At 39.8% G+C, this 18387-nt stretch overlaps 1 pseudogene; it reads left to right on the top strand.

Moving 5' to 3' along the window:
- Positions 1–12767: 12767 nt before the first annotated feature.
- On the top strand, positions 12768–13849 carry LOC127207641 (heterogeneous nuclear ribonucleoprotein A1-like; annotated as a pseudogene).
- The last annotated feature ends 4538 nt before the right edge of the window (positions 13850–18387 follow it).

Genomic DNA, 18387 nt, shown 5'->3' with positions numbered 1-18387 from the left:
CCCTACAAGCCCAGCACCTCAACACTGATTATACGTGTACTTGTGGTTTTAGCTGTTGACTACCAATGTTCCTGTCACTGGGGACTGTATCATCAGGCTCTCACTGAATGAATGATGGAAGAGGATGTAGGTGAGCATGCTCCACCTACACACTAACTACAATTAAGGCATAAGCTCCTCAGGCGCTCCCCAGACGCAGGCTGTTTGGTATCATACACATGTCCTCCGTGTCTAGCAGTGTGTTGCAGAGAGAAACTGCTCAATAAATGCTCCCAGAATGCACCTGTCATTAAGGTTTCAGGTTTGCCACATTCCCCCTTGGGGTGTGTTGGTAATGTGCATGCTGGTAAATGTGCTGACCTGGCAAATGGAGTTCTACAATACATGACAATGTCAAATTAGACAACGCAGGGGACAAGAAACTTCTTTTCAATTTGTAAAAAAGTTTTAATTAAAAAATAATTATCTCCCCACCCCCCACTTTCTCCTTTGATCCCCTCCCATGTGTTATTCCTTCAATTACTTCCATTTCTTTTCTCACTTCCTTTCAAATTGATTGTTGCACACACATGAATGTGCACACATAAATGCATAAATAGAGAGAGATATGGCCTGCTGAGTCTGTTTAATGTAGCCTGCGTGTATATGATTTCAAGGCTGATCATGTTGCATTGGATGACCACTGAGGAGCTCGTCCCCGGGAGAGGATAGCTCTCCCTCTCCCAGCACCACTAGTTGCCTGTAGTTCTTTGTTTAATGATTTATCCCTTTTGTATCAGAATGTCTACAGACATTGTCATTGTTCGGGTCTTGTTTAGGCATCCATATTTTTGAGGCTTCCCGTGGGTAGCTTTCTTGTCATTTCTAGGAGACACACTCTCAAAACAGACTTCCGGGTCTTCTGGCTTTTACAGTCTTTCTGCTCTCTTTTGTGATGTACCCTGAGCCTTAGGTGCAGGGCTGTGTTGTTAACATGTGTTGGGGCTTGGATCCCCACGATCCATTGGCCTCTTCATTTTGACCATGCAACGGTCTCAGTTTGCTATAAAGAGAAGCTTCTTTGATGAGGGGACAGTTACATTTCCCAAGGGGCAGAAGAACAAATTTTAGAATACCGTTTGTTGAAGATGCTGCCTTTCCTCCAGTTTATGCTTTTGGCCCTTTGGTCATATGTGGGATTGCTGTAGTTACATGCACTTATATTTGGGTCTTCTATCATCCCATTGCTCTACAATCTGCTTTCGTGGCAGCACGGTGTTGTATTTATTACCATAGCTCCATAATATATGTTAATTCATTTAGTATTTTAATTTCTGATTAAGACTGGTTATCCAAAGTCTTTTCTAAATGCACATGCATTTTAGGATTTTTTTTTTCCATTAAGAAACTTTTTTTGAAGTGTAGAAGACAGGTTTTATTACAGTGTAAAGTGGAACACTCTCAATGGGTGAGCGTGGGCAAAGGCCAGAGAGACCATCGTACCAATGACATTTTAGGGAACCTTTATACCATTACTGGACTTCTTTTAGATTTTAAAAATATACTTCTTTCATCATTTCATATATATGTACAACTCATTTTGATGCTATCTACTTATTACTCCCCAATTCCTCCTCTTCATGTGTCCTTTCCCTAATATTTTCCCAACTTCATGTGCTTTTCTTTTAATAACTTACTGAGTTCTATTAGGATATAGTCATATGTGTGTATGCTCCCCACTGAAATATGGTTGGTTTCCTTGAGGACAATTGTTTCTCTTTCTTTCACTAAGTATCAGTTGGCAATAGCTCCCTGAACAAGGGCTGAGCTTTTGTGAGGCTCTCCCCATCCATGCTGAGGTTTAAGGTAAGCATCTTTCTGGCTTTCTCTGGCTGGCTTGTTCTCATCTGGGTCTTGTGCAGGCAACCACAGCTGTTGCAAGTTTGTGGAGAGACAATCCCTTTGCCATTTAGAGAAGACAGTATTCTCCAGGATTCCTCCCTGACCACTGGCTTTTATAATCTTCTTCCTCTTTTTTATTTGCTATGTTCCCTGAGCCTTTGGGAGGTGACATAACTGTCCTTTATATTTTAGTTGCTACTGATACCAAAGAGGAGTAAAATATTTCCTTATGCTTCTAGTTTGCTTACGGGGAAAAGGACTTACTAAATATTTCCTGTAGTTTAGACCTCGAGTGTCTTCCAAGGCCTATATATTAAAACTTGGTCTCTAGCCTGTAGCAATACTGGGAGTTGAGAGAGCTGTTGGAAGAAAAGACTTATTGAAGAAAAGTTGGGTTAGCAGAGGAAGCTCTTGGAAGAACTCCTGGAATGCTTGTCTTTCTCTCACCACCCAAGCAACGGCTGCCACACGCTTTCCATCAAAGTATCTACCCAAGCAGAGCGATAGAGCCAGAAAAACCATGGCAGAAAATCTTTGAAACTGTGAGCCCAAACATCGTTACTCTTTACAAGGTGTTTATTATAGCAAATTTGTTCTGCCTTAGAATAACCTAATGCAGTTTTCTTTTTTTTATCAAAATGTGCTATCCATACAGAAATGAGAAATTCCTTGTGATTTTATTGTTTTCTTTCTAATAAGAAAAGTACTCAGCTGTACTAATATATATGGGGCTTAGGTAATGATCAATGAGGAAACTACCTTTGATTTAGCCCACCAATTACAGGACTAAACGTTCTAAGCGAAAATGACGATTTAGCGAGCTGCACAGAGAACGAGGCAGATTGAAGCACCTGGGATTTGCCTTTCTGACCCACTGCTTTCCTCATTTGATATATGTATCAATTATTCATTTGTTTGGGTTCAGCTTCACACTGAATAGGATCACCTCTTTCCGTCTCCAGTTTGGTGTCTCCTTAGAGTTCTGTCTCTCTCTCCTTTGCATGTATATGCAAATGAGCCTGCTGCTTGGAAATCCCCTACAGTCAGCAGACACCTCCCCCATGCTATTCTTTCCAATTGAATTTGGTTTAATTTTAGAATAAAAACATATCTGCACTAATCAAATTTAATAATTTAATTTGAAATCTGAAACACATATGTTCAAAATAGGTTATTAAAGTAAATTACATCATCAATTCTTTTTTTGTTTATTTGCTTTTGGTACTTGGGATTGAACCCCTAGGTTTCCGGCATGCTAAAATACACAGTGTAGCTCTGAGCTACACCCCTGGCCCCATTCCATCAATTTTAAAACAGTCTTTCACAGCTACCCATTTAACGCTTTTGGCATCTCTAAGCATTGCACTAAGGCTACTCCCTTTGACTTTTAATACAGACCTCCTGTAATTTGGGCTATTTTATTCATTCATCAGGATTAAAGGCAATTTTCTAATTATGAAATAAACAGTGCTTCGAAACATAATAAACACAAAGGGATATATTTATACCCGTAGCTGTGTGGTGTGTCTAAACATTTTTATGACAGAAAGCATGTATCTGTATTTTATGTAAGTAGGCACTTAACAGACCTGTTATTAAGAAGATGTAATTTGCTAATTTCCACTCTGAGAAGACACCTTTCATCAGCTCATGCCCAACATATATTTACCTTGGGTTCATTAGAAAGAAAATCAGAAGTGATCAAGCTGATAGTCTATGCTCAAATGTTCTAATGAGCGGCCTTGGCAGACAGTTTCTCAAGCCGCGATCCACTTCCTGCTACTTATTTTCCTGGATTGAAGCCTATCAGTTTGATGGGAATTGGCAGGGCTGCCTGAAACGAGGCTTTTGGAGGCTTTTTCAGGAACGAAACCTAATATTCTGTTGGGAAACCCGAGAGGATTATATTTAGTAAAGCTAGTGAATAACAGCATTTGAATCGGATTAATGGATGATAAAATGAGGAAGCTATCAGTCTGACAAATTGCTATATGGAAGGGAGTCAGAGAGCCTGAGTCATTGGAATTTTGCTTTGATAATAGGCAGGTTTAACCAAAGAAGAAAAAGGGATACATATGTGTATGATTTTCTTAGATTTTTTTAAATATAAAAAGCATGAGATAAGGGACTATAGTGTACTCAGCCCTAAATGGACATCTATTTAATTGTGGAAGAGGGGTGGGGAGGTGGTAAGACCCATAGGTGGAGGATGGCTACGGGAAAATGATGTTTCTGAACCATACAGAACAGCAACACAGACGAATGGCAGTGATTGTGACGGCATGCACAAGACCCATGTGAGCTCGAGTCAGAGAAAAATCCCAGCATGGAAAAGGGAGGTAGCATGAAATACCTTTTTTAGTGGAGGAGCTATGGAAAACTGAAAGCTCTGGGACAAATGAAAGACAGGCATTTTTAAGAACATGGTGCCTAAGCCGGGTGTGGTGGTGAACACATTTAATCCCAGCGTTTGGTGGCAGAGGCAGGCGGATCTTTGTGAGTTCGAGGCCAGCCTGGTCTGCAGAGAGAGAGCTCCAGGACAGCCAAGGCCACACAGAGAAACTCTGTCTCACCACCTCACTCCCACCAAAGACGACAGTGCCTGCCAGATGGATTATACCCTTGTTGGTAGCCATACATCCAAGATTGTATGATGCACAGATTGGGTTTGAGTTATAAAAAAAAAAAACCAAGAATATACAATGACGGGAGGGTAAGGAAGGGCAATTTTATCAAAATACAATGTACAAAATTGTCAAAGAATTAAAATGCGTATCTTCTTAGTTGTTTTAGTATAATACTGAGACACATGAAAGCTCTGTTGCATTAATGTGGAGATGACAGCTCTCAGGTGGAAAGAGAGGGCAATCTTTGCCGAGCTACAGATAGCTGTGAACCATATCTAAAAGAAACCATTTTGGAAATAAATTGTTTAATACAGAAAGACAATTAACTTATTTGGGTCGTCTTTTAACCCATCCTGCCAGGGGTTGGTCTCAAGTGTGTGGCACAATGTGGCGGCATATTGAGTAAAGATACATTCCATCATGATTCAAAAGAAATTTTGTATTTAGGACCTTTTGCTTGGATGCTTTTGCTGTTAGAATACAACCTCGAAGGGAAGGCCCATATTTGTAGGCCTCTCTAACAATTAGGATGATGGCGTGGAGTGGGTGGTGAAAGGGTTAAAGAAGAACAAATATTAGAAACAGTTCGTCTTGGAGCACAGTGGCAAAGTGCAGACAGCTGCTGCTTTGCAAGGTAAGCAAGGCCACACACCCTTGTCCCGTAGTAGTCAGAGAAAATAGAGAAAACCGTGAAGACAGGGTTCGTGTGTGTGTGTGTGTGTGTGTGTGTGTGTGTGTGTGTGTGTGTGTGAGAGAGAGAGAGAGAGAGAGAGAGAGAGAGAGAGAGAGAGAGAGAGAGAGAGAGAGAATGTATGAGTGTGTGTATGTTAGAGCATGTGTGTTTGTTTAAGTGTGTAAGGGAGAATGTGTATGTATGTGAGATAATGTGTGTGTGTGCTTGTGTGTTTGAGAAAGAATGTGTGAGACAGTGAGTATATGTGTGTTTGTGAGTGTGTGTGAGAGAGAATGTATGAGTTTGTGTGTTTGTGTGTGAGTTTGTGTATGTGTGTGGATGGGCATGTGTGCAGGAAGGAAGGGAGTATTTCCACAGGTTTTTCCTCTGGCTGGCGTTCTCTGTGTTTATGTTCTTGAGATAGCGGAAGAGAGGCAATGGAGAGCTGCACTGTGGGATGGAAGCCGCAGCCCCTACCCCAGCAGTCAGAAGGCTGAGGTAAGAGGACAGCAACTTCCCAGCGTGGGCTATGGGAGAACCTGGTCTCACCCTCCCCCCTCAAAGAACGTGGCTCAGAAGATGAACGCATCCCTTAAACCCAGAAACCACCAGTCAGAAATTAGTTTTATGGTTAAAGCAAAAGTGAAAGATAAGATGCATTCCTCTTGAGAGCCATAGTTTTTGCTAAAAATAGGAACTTTTATCCCTAGAAAAAAGACTCTGATAGGAACCTGGGATAAGGCGCATCAAGGCCTGACCAACAGCTCTTATGGGTGTGCGTTAATAGTTTTTTCTTAACGTGTGCCTGGGCGTTGGCTAGGTCACCAGAATCAGAAAAGATGCTGCAGGCAGAAGGACGAGTTTGTTTATTAAAGCCCATGTGCCTCTATATGAAAGAGCCTCGCAGCGCAGGAGCTATGTGGATATTTACTACCCTTCAGGGGCATGAAGAATGGCCGAGAAAACGGATTTGGGATAAAATGGTACTCCAAAGGGAAGCCATCATCGTTTTGGTAATGCAGCATGGCTCTCACAGTAGAGAGGCGGTGGCTGAGAAACACGTGCTTATATGCTTTCACTCTCTTTTTACCCACCAAAGGGAATTTCTTGGTTGCCATTTCCAGGGTCCTAGGCCACAGATAAACTGGCCAAGAGCCTGGGTAGAGATACAGCAGGGTGTGGCTCCTTTCAACAATGCTTCTCCAGAGCTCAGCACTCGGGTAGGAGGCTACGTGTGATGTGTTTGGGATCCAAAGGTGAAAAATTCAAGGGACATTTTATTTTCAAGTCATGAGACTTAAGAGAAAATTTTATTCATAAAAGGTTATACAAAAAAGAAAACTCTCTTGAATATGTGTTTTATTTCTGGCTCCTTTCTTTCTTTCTTTCTTTCTTTCTTTTTTTTTTTTTTTTTTTGGTCTCTTCAAGACATTTTATTAAACATAGATCATTCTTTGATACTTTGAATGATATGTTTCTCCTTTTTGGTGTGCTGAGATAAGAGTTAGGGCTGGAGAAAAAGATACCATTTATTTTATCTGAAGGCCTTACTATATTACTCATTTCCAAATAGCTTTTAGATATTTGGAAATCATTTGGCTCAATAGATGGATACATATGTAATAAAATATAAAGTTATAGAAAAAACTAACTTATTTTAAACCCTCGACTACTCCTAGTTTCTCAGGGTATGTTTTTTTATTTTTATTTTACTCCTTGATGAATGCAATCATTAGCTAATAATTTATATAAAAAAAAAACAGTGCATCGATAATGTGACTTATTCATTCCCTAACATATTAGGATAAACCAATATGAACTTAGTTCTCTCACGAATGGATGAGTACCGAAGTTGGACAGCAGAGCTGAGTTTTGAAGTGAGGCAGAGTGGAAGCACAGAAGTGCGAAGCAAAGATGTCAAAGGAAGCAGTCGTCTGCTCACTGCTGAGAGGCTGACATCACAGAACATCTAAGAAGGCACGTAAGCAATACCCCAAAGACGGCAAAGGACTCGTTTGTTTGCTTTTTGGTTTTTTGGAGTAAATCAAAGATGTTTCCTACATTTTCTTTCAGGGTAGTTTGTTATAAATGCCACAACTTTTAACAAATATGAGAAAGGCTAGAAAGAAATCATCTTTTGATACAAACCTGTTTTTGTAGGATGGATTTCAAAATTCACCGTGTGTTCCTGAAAACATGACAATTATTTATCAGGACTTGACAGACTTGAGGACTGTGTAGTGGTCTTTCTTGATTTATTTTCGGCCAGCAATCCTTCTTCTGCCTGTGGCAAATGAACACAAACAACATCTACAGATTGACATATTTTCTCCAGAGCAATCAACAGTGGATTTAATGATCTCTAGTGATGATTATTTTTTTCTTTCTTTTTTTTTTTTTTTTTTTTTTTTTTTTGGCCTTAATCCCGGAACATGATGAAATTTGAAAGCAGATTTTTGTTTGAAGGCTCGGTCTGGTTGCGAGCCCTGGAGAGATGTCCTGTTTATAGAAGGTTTCCCTCCATTAGAACCGCCTGACCCTCACGTGACCTTCATGTGGTCTCACTTAGCCTCTATGTGCCACTGAATAGCGTGCTTCAGGATGACCAAGAGCACACAAGCCACAAATCTTTCATTCGATAGCAGAAAACCCAGTTATCTTATCACCTTTTCACAGGAATGAGACAGAAACCTCACAGGGACAATGGCGATTTCCCACAAGGTTGCAGTGATTTTTGTGCAAAGAGCAGAAGAGTAGCATTCCCTGGGTCCCAAACCAAGTGTGACAAAATGTTGCCCTTGTGAGGTTAATGCTTGTGAAATCTGTGTCATGGTTGGTTCCTCTGTCGCAGGCCCAGTTCTCAAGAACAATTAGCCTTATTTTCATTGCTGAGGGGAAAAAAAAAGTCACATATATACCATTGTGTCTTATATAATATCTTTCTCTAAAGAGCTCCAAGTATTTTGCAGCTGTTATTTAATTAACCTCACACTACGCCTCTGAGGGAGGGAAAGGGGATTACTGTATATCCTATTTATCACAGCGAATTTAAATAATTTGTTGTATCATTCTGAAGGGGAAATGGTGGCACAGGGAATGGGACATTTGTAGTTCAAGGCCCCTAATCATTATGCTAAGTTGATTTTCTGTGGAGAGGGATATTTATAAATTCAGAGAAAAGACCCTATTTATATTTTATATTTACAACACAGTGCTTTTCACGTTTTAATTAGAGCGCCTAAGTACTTTAGTTCTCCAGGTTATGATTTAAGAATACTGGGGAGGTTTTATTTTATTTTATTTTAAATACCAAATCCAAGGCTCCCGTCTCTACCTCGGCTGCTTTCCCTGGCTTGAGAAGGGGCTTAAGAGTTTAGTGTTTTAAATACTTTAAGCAGTGAGATGGTTCTGAGACAGGTGGTCCTTCCCACACTTGAGATGCTGCTTTGCCACCCTCCCGCAATGCACTGCTGAAAGAGAGGAGCAGACCCAATTTGGGGAAATCAAAGTCATCTAATTTCTTTGGAGAAAGATATTCAATATTACATTAAAAGCTTGAAATATCACACTTTTCCTCAATGTTTGAAGGGTAAATCCTTAGGTGTAAATTATTATGCTTTATTCATAAGTTTTATTTAAAAATCAGTTAACAAATTTCAGGCGTAATTATTTTTAAACCACACTTTCAGAGGCATCACTAATGATTTATTTATTTATTTATTTATTTTTAAAGAAAGTTATATGCAGTGTGTCTTGGGGTAATTGGATTCTTATCTCTTTAGTCCTTTTGCTTTTAAGACTGTAAGGGACTGGAAGATTATCCAGGGGCCAGCTAAAAGTTATTGTTTCTAGAAGCATCAATTTCTTTATCTTTTTTTCTGAAATAAAAACCAGCACAAATCTTTGTGTTTGTCTTTACCTTTTAATTTCATGTGGACCCACACCACAGTTTGAATGCACCTCCCAAGTTCTGTACATCAATAACTTATTCGCCAAGTTCATATATTGCTCATACACAGACTTGGAGACTTTGGGAGTCACTAGATTAGGTCATTGAATATTAGGGTTAGGTAAGGTCCAACTCCATGCTAGGACTGGTTATCAAATCAGGAAGAGACTTGTCTCAGGGGAGTATGAAGCTATCTAAATGTAGGATTCCTTACTCTTCTCAGTCCTCTTGCCGACTGTGGAAGGTGATCCAGGAAGCTCTCCAGGCCAAATAATATAATATGGCTGCCTATATCATGGCACACAGGATGGCATACAGTTCTACAACCCAAACTAGCCTGCTCTGTGTGACCTACATGACACATGGTCAGTTCACCTGGAGAAACTGACACTTTTGACAAGAAGCTACAGCTGATTAAGGATATAAAGAGACAGAAGGCGAGAGCAGGCCGTTCCACACCATTGTGCACTCACTGTCTTAGGGATGATGGATAAGAGTATTTATTGGCCAAGGCTCCAATGTAGCTCATCCAGACAGGGGGTTTGTTCTACCTCAAGATGGAGGGAGAATCTTTCTAGTCCATTCATTTTTGCCATTCCTTCCTCCATTCCTTTTGTTTGTTTTATTTTTATTTTATTTTTTTATGTTTTTGAGCTAGGTTCTCACTGTGTAGCTCTGGCTGCCTTATAACTCACTCTGTAAAGAAGGCTGGCCTCAAACTCATAAATATCTACTGCCTGCCTGGGTTTCCTGAGTGCTGGCATTAAAGACACCACCATACCTGGCACCTTCTATTTAAAAAAAAAAAAAAAAAAATATATATATATATATATATATATATATATATATTTGCATTTTTAATGAAGCATCTAGCTATGTATCCCAAGTGGGCCTGGACTTTCCCTCCTTCTGCCTCAGTCCCAGCTGTATTCACCATACTCAGTTGTACTTGGACTTTTAAGGAAACCCTTTCATGTGTGTGAAGTGAGTTGTTTTCATCTTTTCACACCAAAGCTTTGGGAGGATGCCGTCCTGTTCTTTGTTCCTTGTTTATTTTCTCTTGGCCTTTTTTAGTGTGCATTTGCTGTTGTGGGAAAGTATTTGTTGCATATTAATGTAAGTAACTTCCAAACACTTAGAGTACTCAAAGCATCTGGCCTTTTAAGCAATCTGAATCAATTCTGCAATCGACTGTGTTTGCATTACTGTGAAGATATGAAATTTAGTCAAACCCTTTTCCTCCTACTCGTCTGCCTCTTCCAGCCTTAGTATGAAGGTTTGTACCTAGTCTTACTGCCACTTATTATGTCACTTAATATCGTCGTTTGGAGGATATTCCTGGAAGGCATGCTCCCCCGCTGCGCCCTCCCTCCCATGAAGATGAATGGAAGAGGAGTGGATCTAGAAGAGAGGGGAGGTGGGGAGGAAGTGGGAGGGTTGGAGGGAGGGAAACTGCAGTTGGATTGGATGTAATGTATGAGAGAAGAATTAAAAAAGAATGAGTCAATTAGTCAACTGCGCTTTAGAGAATGTGCTATATACATTACCTCCTTAATTTTTGCTTACCCTCCCTTTGTCTACTATGGGTATTTTCTTTCAATAAACAACTTTTCTATTTTCATATATATACATACATACACAAATACACACACACACACACACACACACACACACACACGATCAATTCAGAAGTATTGGATTAATGGAAAAATACTTGATTTTCTTGGGATAACGGTCATAAATTGAAATTCCTTTTACATTATATATTGTAAAGGTCATGTGCATCTGTGGCAATAGGCATTTCCTTCCTCCTCATTTGCTGCTATTTAAATTAGAAACTTCTCTTCAGAATAAAAATTCATTTATACCCCCAAAGAAAACAGGAGCGTGGAAGCTGGCGTGTTTGCTTTGTCTTATAGGATGATAATTTTTACCGTGTTATTGTGCGGTAAGATAACCCTCTCTCGATGTGAAAAGATGCTATTATGAGGCTCCCAGAGTTCCCAGCCCCCAGAACCATTAGCTGAATAAACTTCTCCTCACTCTAAGTTATCTCATCTGAGGAATTTTGCTATAGCTAAAGCAAGCAAATGGAGACAACGACTCACATTAGCTTTTGCAAGACTCAAGTGAAATGGAAAATTTGGTTGAACCACAGCATCAGAAGATGCCACATTATATAGACGTATAAGATGGTAATATGATTCTGTAGGACCCTCAGGCAAATGGTAGGAGACTATGGACATGGCTGTGTGCCTCTTAACCCTTCACCAGCATTGAATACACTCTGAAGGTTAGTCTTCAAGGATGGCTGTTTGTACCTACCCTGCTCCTCTCTCAGACTTGCACAGGCAGCGAAAGGCTCCTGCTTTCCTCCAGGTCATGATTTAAAGAGGAGGCAGACCTACAACAGGCTCTGGTGATTTGACAAACAATGAATGCATATATACTACTCCCTAAAACCTGGGTATGCAAGAAAAGGCCTGGCAAGCTTCTGTGACCCCATAGAAGCTGAGTTCCTGTGGCACCCTATCCCTCCGTGTGCCCTGGGAAGTATTTAGCTTCCTAATGCTGACCAGTTTGTTAACTATAGAGTGACGATTTGCTTTAACTTGGTTTCTTTGGTGACTAATGAATGTATTAGATGCATTTAACATTTACATATTTTTCTTCAATTTGTTTATTCATATTCGTGGCCTCCTTCCCTGTAGGGTCATTTTTCCCATATAGATTTGGATAAGGTCTGAGTACACTGTAGTTGATATTTGCGAAGATGCTTTGTGCTTGTATGAATCTTTGGTGTTTTTAGAAGTTGCAAATATACACTCCTATTCTGTTCATGTTCTTATGCCTGTGTGGCTGGTATTTTGCCAAACCTTCATTCTTAGTGTGCAAGCTAAGGACTGTCTATCACTACTAACTGAGCAGCACTATGAGCTTTGAATTTGGGATTCAAAGTTTTAGACTTTAGGATTTTGAGGGGTGAATAGGATATAAAGTATCATTACCTGATAAATAAATACATTTTGAAAAAAAAGAAGTGAGCCTTTACCTGGTTCTATATTGACAAAAGACACGTCCCACTTCCCATCAAAACTTCATGAATCCTTTCATTAAGAACACTGACAACCTCTTTAAAAATACTTGGTAACAAGTCTCTTCTTGGTGGCCTGCTATTCCTCTGGGTGCCATCGGGCCTCCCCATTGAGGGGACGTGGTCAAATATAGGGCACCAGAGTTCGTGTGAAAGTACATTCCCACTCTCCACTCAACTGTGGAGAATGTCCTGTCCATACAGGGGGAGGAGGTACCCCTCAGTCACAGACATAGGGGAGAGGAGTAGGGGGGAAAGCGGAATGAGGGAGGATATAAGGGATGGGATAACAATTGAGATGTAATATGAATAAATTAATAAAATATTAAAAAAAAATACTTGGCAAAGACTGCCCAGTAACGTTGTACATGGCCTTTGATTTATATTATTTACAGAACCTAAGAGCACAATATTTGAGTAACTGGATGAGTACATGTCACTAATGAATTTGTATTTGTTTTTCACTATATGAAAGTTAAGGATGCGAGTTCAAGGGTGGCTGACACAGCTGAGGAAGCGTCGCCGAAGGCTCCTGTTGCCATCATGTCTAAGCCAGAGTTTCCCAAGGAGCTGGAACAGCTGCGGAAGCTCTTCATCGGAGGACTGAGCTTGGAAACAACCAATGAGAGCCTGAGGGGTCATTCTGAGCAATGGGGGACACTCACCGATGTGTGGTAATGAGGGATCTAAACACTAAGAGATCCAGGGGCTTTGGGTTTGTCCCATACACCACAGTGGAGGAAGTGGATGCTGCAGTGAATGTAAGACCACACAAGGTGCATGGAAGAGCTGTGGAACCCACGAGAACCATGTCGAGAGAAGATTCTCAGAGAACAGGTGCTCACTTAACTGTGAAGAAGATTTTTGTTGGTGGTTTTAAAGAAGACACTGAAGAATACCACCTATGAGACTATTTTGAGCAGTAAAGGAAAACTGAAGTGATTGAAATCATGAGTGACAGAGGCAGTGGGTAAAAGAGGGCCTTTGCTTTTGTCACCTTGATGACCATGAATGACTCTGTGGATAAGATCGCTATTCAAAAATATCATACGGTGAATAGTGACAACTGTGAACTAAGAAAAGCCCCATCAAAGCAAGAGATGACTAGTGCTTGGTCCAGCCAGAGAGACCGGAGTGGCTTTGGAAACTCTGGTGGTGGTCGTGGAGGCAGTTTTGGTGGCAATGGCAATTTTGGTGGAGGAGAAAACTTCAGTGGTCATAGTGGCTTTGATGACAACCGTGGTTGTGGTAGCTTTGGTGGCAGCCGTGATGGTGGTGGTGGATATGGTGGCAGTGGATATGGCTATAATGGATTTAGTAATGATGGAAGCAGTTTTGGAGGTGGTGGAAGTTACAATGATTTTGGTAATTACAACAATCAGACTTCAAATTTTGGACCAGTGAAGGGAGGAAACTTTGGAGGCAGGAGCTCTGGCCCTCATGGTGGTAGAGGCCAGGACTTTGCTAAACCACAGAACCAAGGTGGCTGTGGAGGCTCCAACAGCAGCAGTAGCCATGGCAGTGGCAGGAGTGTCCAACTACATTACAGGCAGGAAACAAAAGCTTATCAAGAGAGGAGAGCCAGGGGAGTGACAGGGAAGCTACAGGTTACAGCCGATTTGTGAACTCAGTCGAGCACAGGAGGCAGGGCCTGGCTGCTACAAAGAATGTTTTTAGACAATACTCATGTGTATGGGCCAAAAGAATTACAGGACTGAATTTGTGACTAACTGTATAACAGGTTGTTTTAGTGTCTGTTCTACGGAAAGTGTAAAGAATTCCAACAAAGGGTTTTACTGTAGACCTTTTTCACCCATGCTGTTGATTGTTAAATCTAAAATCCTGATCATGATGCTGAATAAATTGCGTGTGTGTGTGTGTGTGTGTGTGTGTGTGTGTGTGTGTGTGTGTGCACGCGCATTTAATGTGCTGTGTAAAGTTAGTCTACTTTGAAACCATCTTGGTGAACGTCCCCAACAGAGTGACGTTAGAATTCCTTCAGGGTGGTGCCAAGTTCTACTTGGAATTTATTTATGGATGCTTGGGTGGGTGGAGAGCCATTATCTTCAAAACCCTCAGTGTAGTTAAATTGCCAGTTACTGTAGTGACTTCAGTGAGTGGTGAACGAAACCCTTTTATCACTTATTGCTTGCTTCACATCAATGTGACTGGCAACCTAAGCCTAATTTCTCTGCTTCTGTCAATTGCTATTATATTTCTTTGGAATGAAATAGAGGTTCTGTAGATTCTACTAAAATACAAGAATAAAACCCAGGCACAGGAGCACATGCCTTTAATCCCAGCTGCTTGGGAGGCAGGAAAATTATGTGAACCCAGGAATTCCCGGCCATATAAAACGGTCATAGCTGTTTTGATTTATGGAAGTGGTCACAGGTGTTGAGTTTAGGATCCCTGCCCTGTACGGCAGAGTTCACGAGTCCTTACATGGCGTCAAAGCATCTTTTTCTTCTTAAAATTCATAACATTTTGTGAATAAGAAAAGTGTTATTTAAAATTGTAGTTGTCGACCAAGCAGTTGAGGCTTTTGTAGTTCAGATGTTGCAATGTTCACTTGGGATCCTCAACCAATATATAAAATGTAGTGCTCACTCTGTAACCCTTGCGGCTAACCTCTAGGATGGTCCTACCACTGAACTTTACTTCTTTGCCATCAGTAAGCATAGTGTCTCATTAGGGCAAGGAAATCGACATATATCAAATTGATCCAAATGTAAAAGCAAATGAAAACTGCATGGTTTTTTTTTTGGTCCCCATCAAGCATGTATATTCTTTCTTATAGAGACCAATAGTCACCTCTGGTGACTGAGGCAGGGGATTGATTCATCCCTAAGTAGCATAGTCTGTAAAAAATCACATGTATACATTTGGGTTAGGACTGTGCTTTCGTACTTCTAATTGAATAAAAGTATGTTCAATTCTAGGGAGGGGTGTTATATGAAATAATCTAAAGTAATGAAAAAAAAAACCTATTCACCTTAAAACTAAACAAAAACCAAGAAAATCTTCTGATCTCTCCTTAGCAGTTGGCCAAACTTTGCTATTTGTCAAAGCGTCTTAAGTATTCAGGAACTCTCTAGGGAAATTATAAAAATTAAAACCCAACTAGCTGTGTTGTTTTCCATGAAAGGATTTGAAAACAATTTATTATTTCATTAATATTATTAAGTGTTTCCTAATGTTCTCAGCAATCATTTAGAGAATGTCCTGGTGGATTATATTAGATATTTAAAATCCCCACCTGGTTCATGCACTCAACACCTCCAGCAATTCACGAATTTACTAGCATTACTTTGATATTGATAGGGAACAAAGTGAACAATCAAAACTTCATGAGTTGCTTTAAAAATTGAGCTTAGCCATTGAATTATTTATCAGAAATAAAAGTATCACACAGCTTGTTCAACTTGGAACAACTTTTTGTAGAGCCAGGACTGAAGCTATTTTAGAAGACTGAGCAAATCCTGCAAGGATGTGCCTTGGCTGGGACAGTACAGAGTGGCAGGCACAGGTAGGGAGAGTTGCAATTTAAGCCCTAACACCTGACAAACTAGATGCCAAAAAGTAAGCCTGCCAAAGCAGCAGGATTTTTTAAAAGCAACATATAAAAATCAGCAGTTTTTCTCCACACTAATAGCAAACTTGCTGAAAAGACATCAAGAAAACAATGCCATTTGCAATGGCCTCAAACTCACACCTGCCTCTACAAAGAGTTGTTCTAATTTGAACAAGTCATGGCTCACATTTATATAGTCCAGTGATTCTAAATATATGGCCAAGGGAAAATGAATCTGTTGAAGACACAACTGCAGCTAGTGTTAACTTTAGCACTATTCATAACATACAAGAAATAATCAGTGATGAATGAACAGAATAAACATGTGGGGTACACATGGTACATGCATATGACAGAGTACCATGCAGATACACAAATGTGGGGAATACACAGTGCATGCATATGACAAGGTACTGTTCAGACACACAGAACATGCAGTTGTATCATCTGCAACAACATGGGTAAAGCTAGAGGATATTATCTTAAGTTACATAAAACAGACCCAAAAGCCATTGATTATTTCACAATCTCACTCATATGTGTAATATTTAAAAAGCCGACTTCATAAAAGCAGAGAAAAGAAATGTATCTATCAGAAGCTAGACAGTATCAGAAAGTGATGGGTGGAAATAGGTTGGCCAACAAGTATAAGTTTATGATTGAGGTGGAACGGAGGGAAGTGGTCCGGGAGACCAAGGATTGATTACATAGCAAGTGTGAGACTAAATGCCTGCTTAAAATAAACTAAATCCCCAAAAGCAACAATAACACACACACACACACACACACACACACACACACACACACACACACACCAGGTTATAAAGGAAAATGAGAAAAACAGGTTTGTGTGAGCTATTATTGCATGGCAGGTAAGCACAGTAAACAATGATTTACTTTGTATTTTGAAACAGCTAGAAGAGAGAATCTCTAATGTTTGCCACAGAGAATGGTCTGTACTGAAGGTGATGGGTATTACAATGATTTTCGTTGGATAATTACATATGGTTTATGTGAGTCAAAACATTGCTTGTATCTTATAAATCTGCATTATTATATACATTTAAAAAATTTTAAAAATCAGCAAGACTTGCATCAGTACTGAACATATACAGAACTTTTCCTTTTTATGTCTTTTTCTGTTATTTCCTAAACAATACATCACAACTATCTACATATTATTATCATTGTATTAGGTATTTTAAGGAGTCTAGAGATGATTTTAAATATGCAGGGATGTGCACAGGTTATATGCAAATGCTATACTATTTTATATGAGAAATAAACATTTCCCTTCTAGAAATCCTAGAAACAACCCTCCAATGAATTCTGAGAGATCTGTAGTTTGGCTTTACTTTGTGAGGAAAAAGTATCATATTTAAGCTTACTTTCACATTATTAATTTTTCATCATGTTACTTCCAAGTTTTATTCAAATAAAAGTATACTCCCATGAAATCTTAGGTGACATTTGCCTTATGGTTTATAGATAGAAACATTTAAAATTCTCATCTACAGTTTGGGGGTCATTAATTATTTGAAATGTTTACCATTTCTGTGACTAGTTTAGCTTATCACCATGGTAGCCATGTGCTTTAAATATTAACCTACAAACACTAAAAACTGCATATATTTACTTTATTTTTCACTTCCTGATTGGCTGGGTAATTCATGTCAGACACCCAAGGCCAGAATTATAAATTTCTTATTGTTTAATACTGAAGACACAAATATGAGCTATTATGTACATATTTATTTATTTATCTTATTCAAACTTGTCCCTCTTGGTTGTCAAGGGGCAACATGAAGGTAGTTTGAGAATCAAAAGAATTTTGATGGATACCATCATTGTCATTAGTTCTCAACCATGAATATTCATAAGACATACCATGCTATAGAATTTCCATGGGAATCAATGTCCAGTGGAAATGATTGTGATTGAATTCTTGTTCTTTCAATTAGGTAATCAAAGACAGTCTTAAATTGCATCTGATATACTTTAAGTCAGCAATGCAGAGCGTTTAGGCAATAGATCTATTTATTTATTTTCATTCTCAGAGGAACAGCTGTTCTTCATCTCTCTCTGCAGCATTTACCATGAAAGATGGAGACAGAATGTCATGGCTCAAATTTAGGTATGGCCTGTTGTCTGTTCACCAGGCAATGGCAGTGTTCTCCTTGCTTCAAGGTAGTTATGACAGACAAGTGGTTCTTCACATCTTTGGCAGTGTTCTCAGGCTCAGCACGTAAACCAGGGTTCTCTCCATCTGTCCCCTCACCATACCTCACCTTCTCTTGTGTCAAGCTTCCATGTTTTCTAGAACCAGGAGAACATATCGAAGCTATAAAAGTTATACACCCACGTTTGCACATCCTGTTAGAAAGAAAGAAATCTTGTTGGTGTGTGAATGTTAGCTGCTTTTTCTTTACTGTGACTGGAGAGAAAAACCCAGAAGGAAAGGTTTATTTTTTGCTCACAGCCTCAGAGGATCCAGGCCACACTCCTTGGCTACATTGATTCTGCGCGCATGATGGTGCAGAACATCTTGAACCCAGAAGCATGAGGCAGAGGCCACTCACTTCATAGTAG

The sequence above is a fragment of the Acomys russatus genome, chromosome 24 (genome assembly GCF_903995435.1).
Source record: "Acomys russatus chromosome 24, mAcoRus1.1, whole genome shotgun sequence".
NCBI classification, from domain to species: Eukaryota; Metazoa; Chordata; class Mammalia; order Rodentia; family Muridae; genus Acomys; species Acomys russatus.
This window is presented reverse-complemented; position numbering and strand designations above follow the sequence as displayed.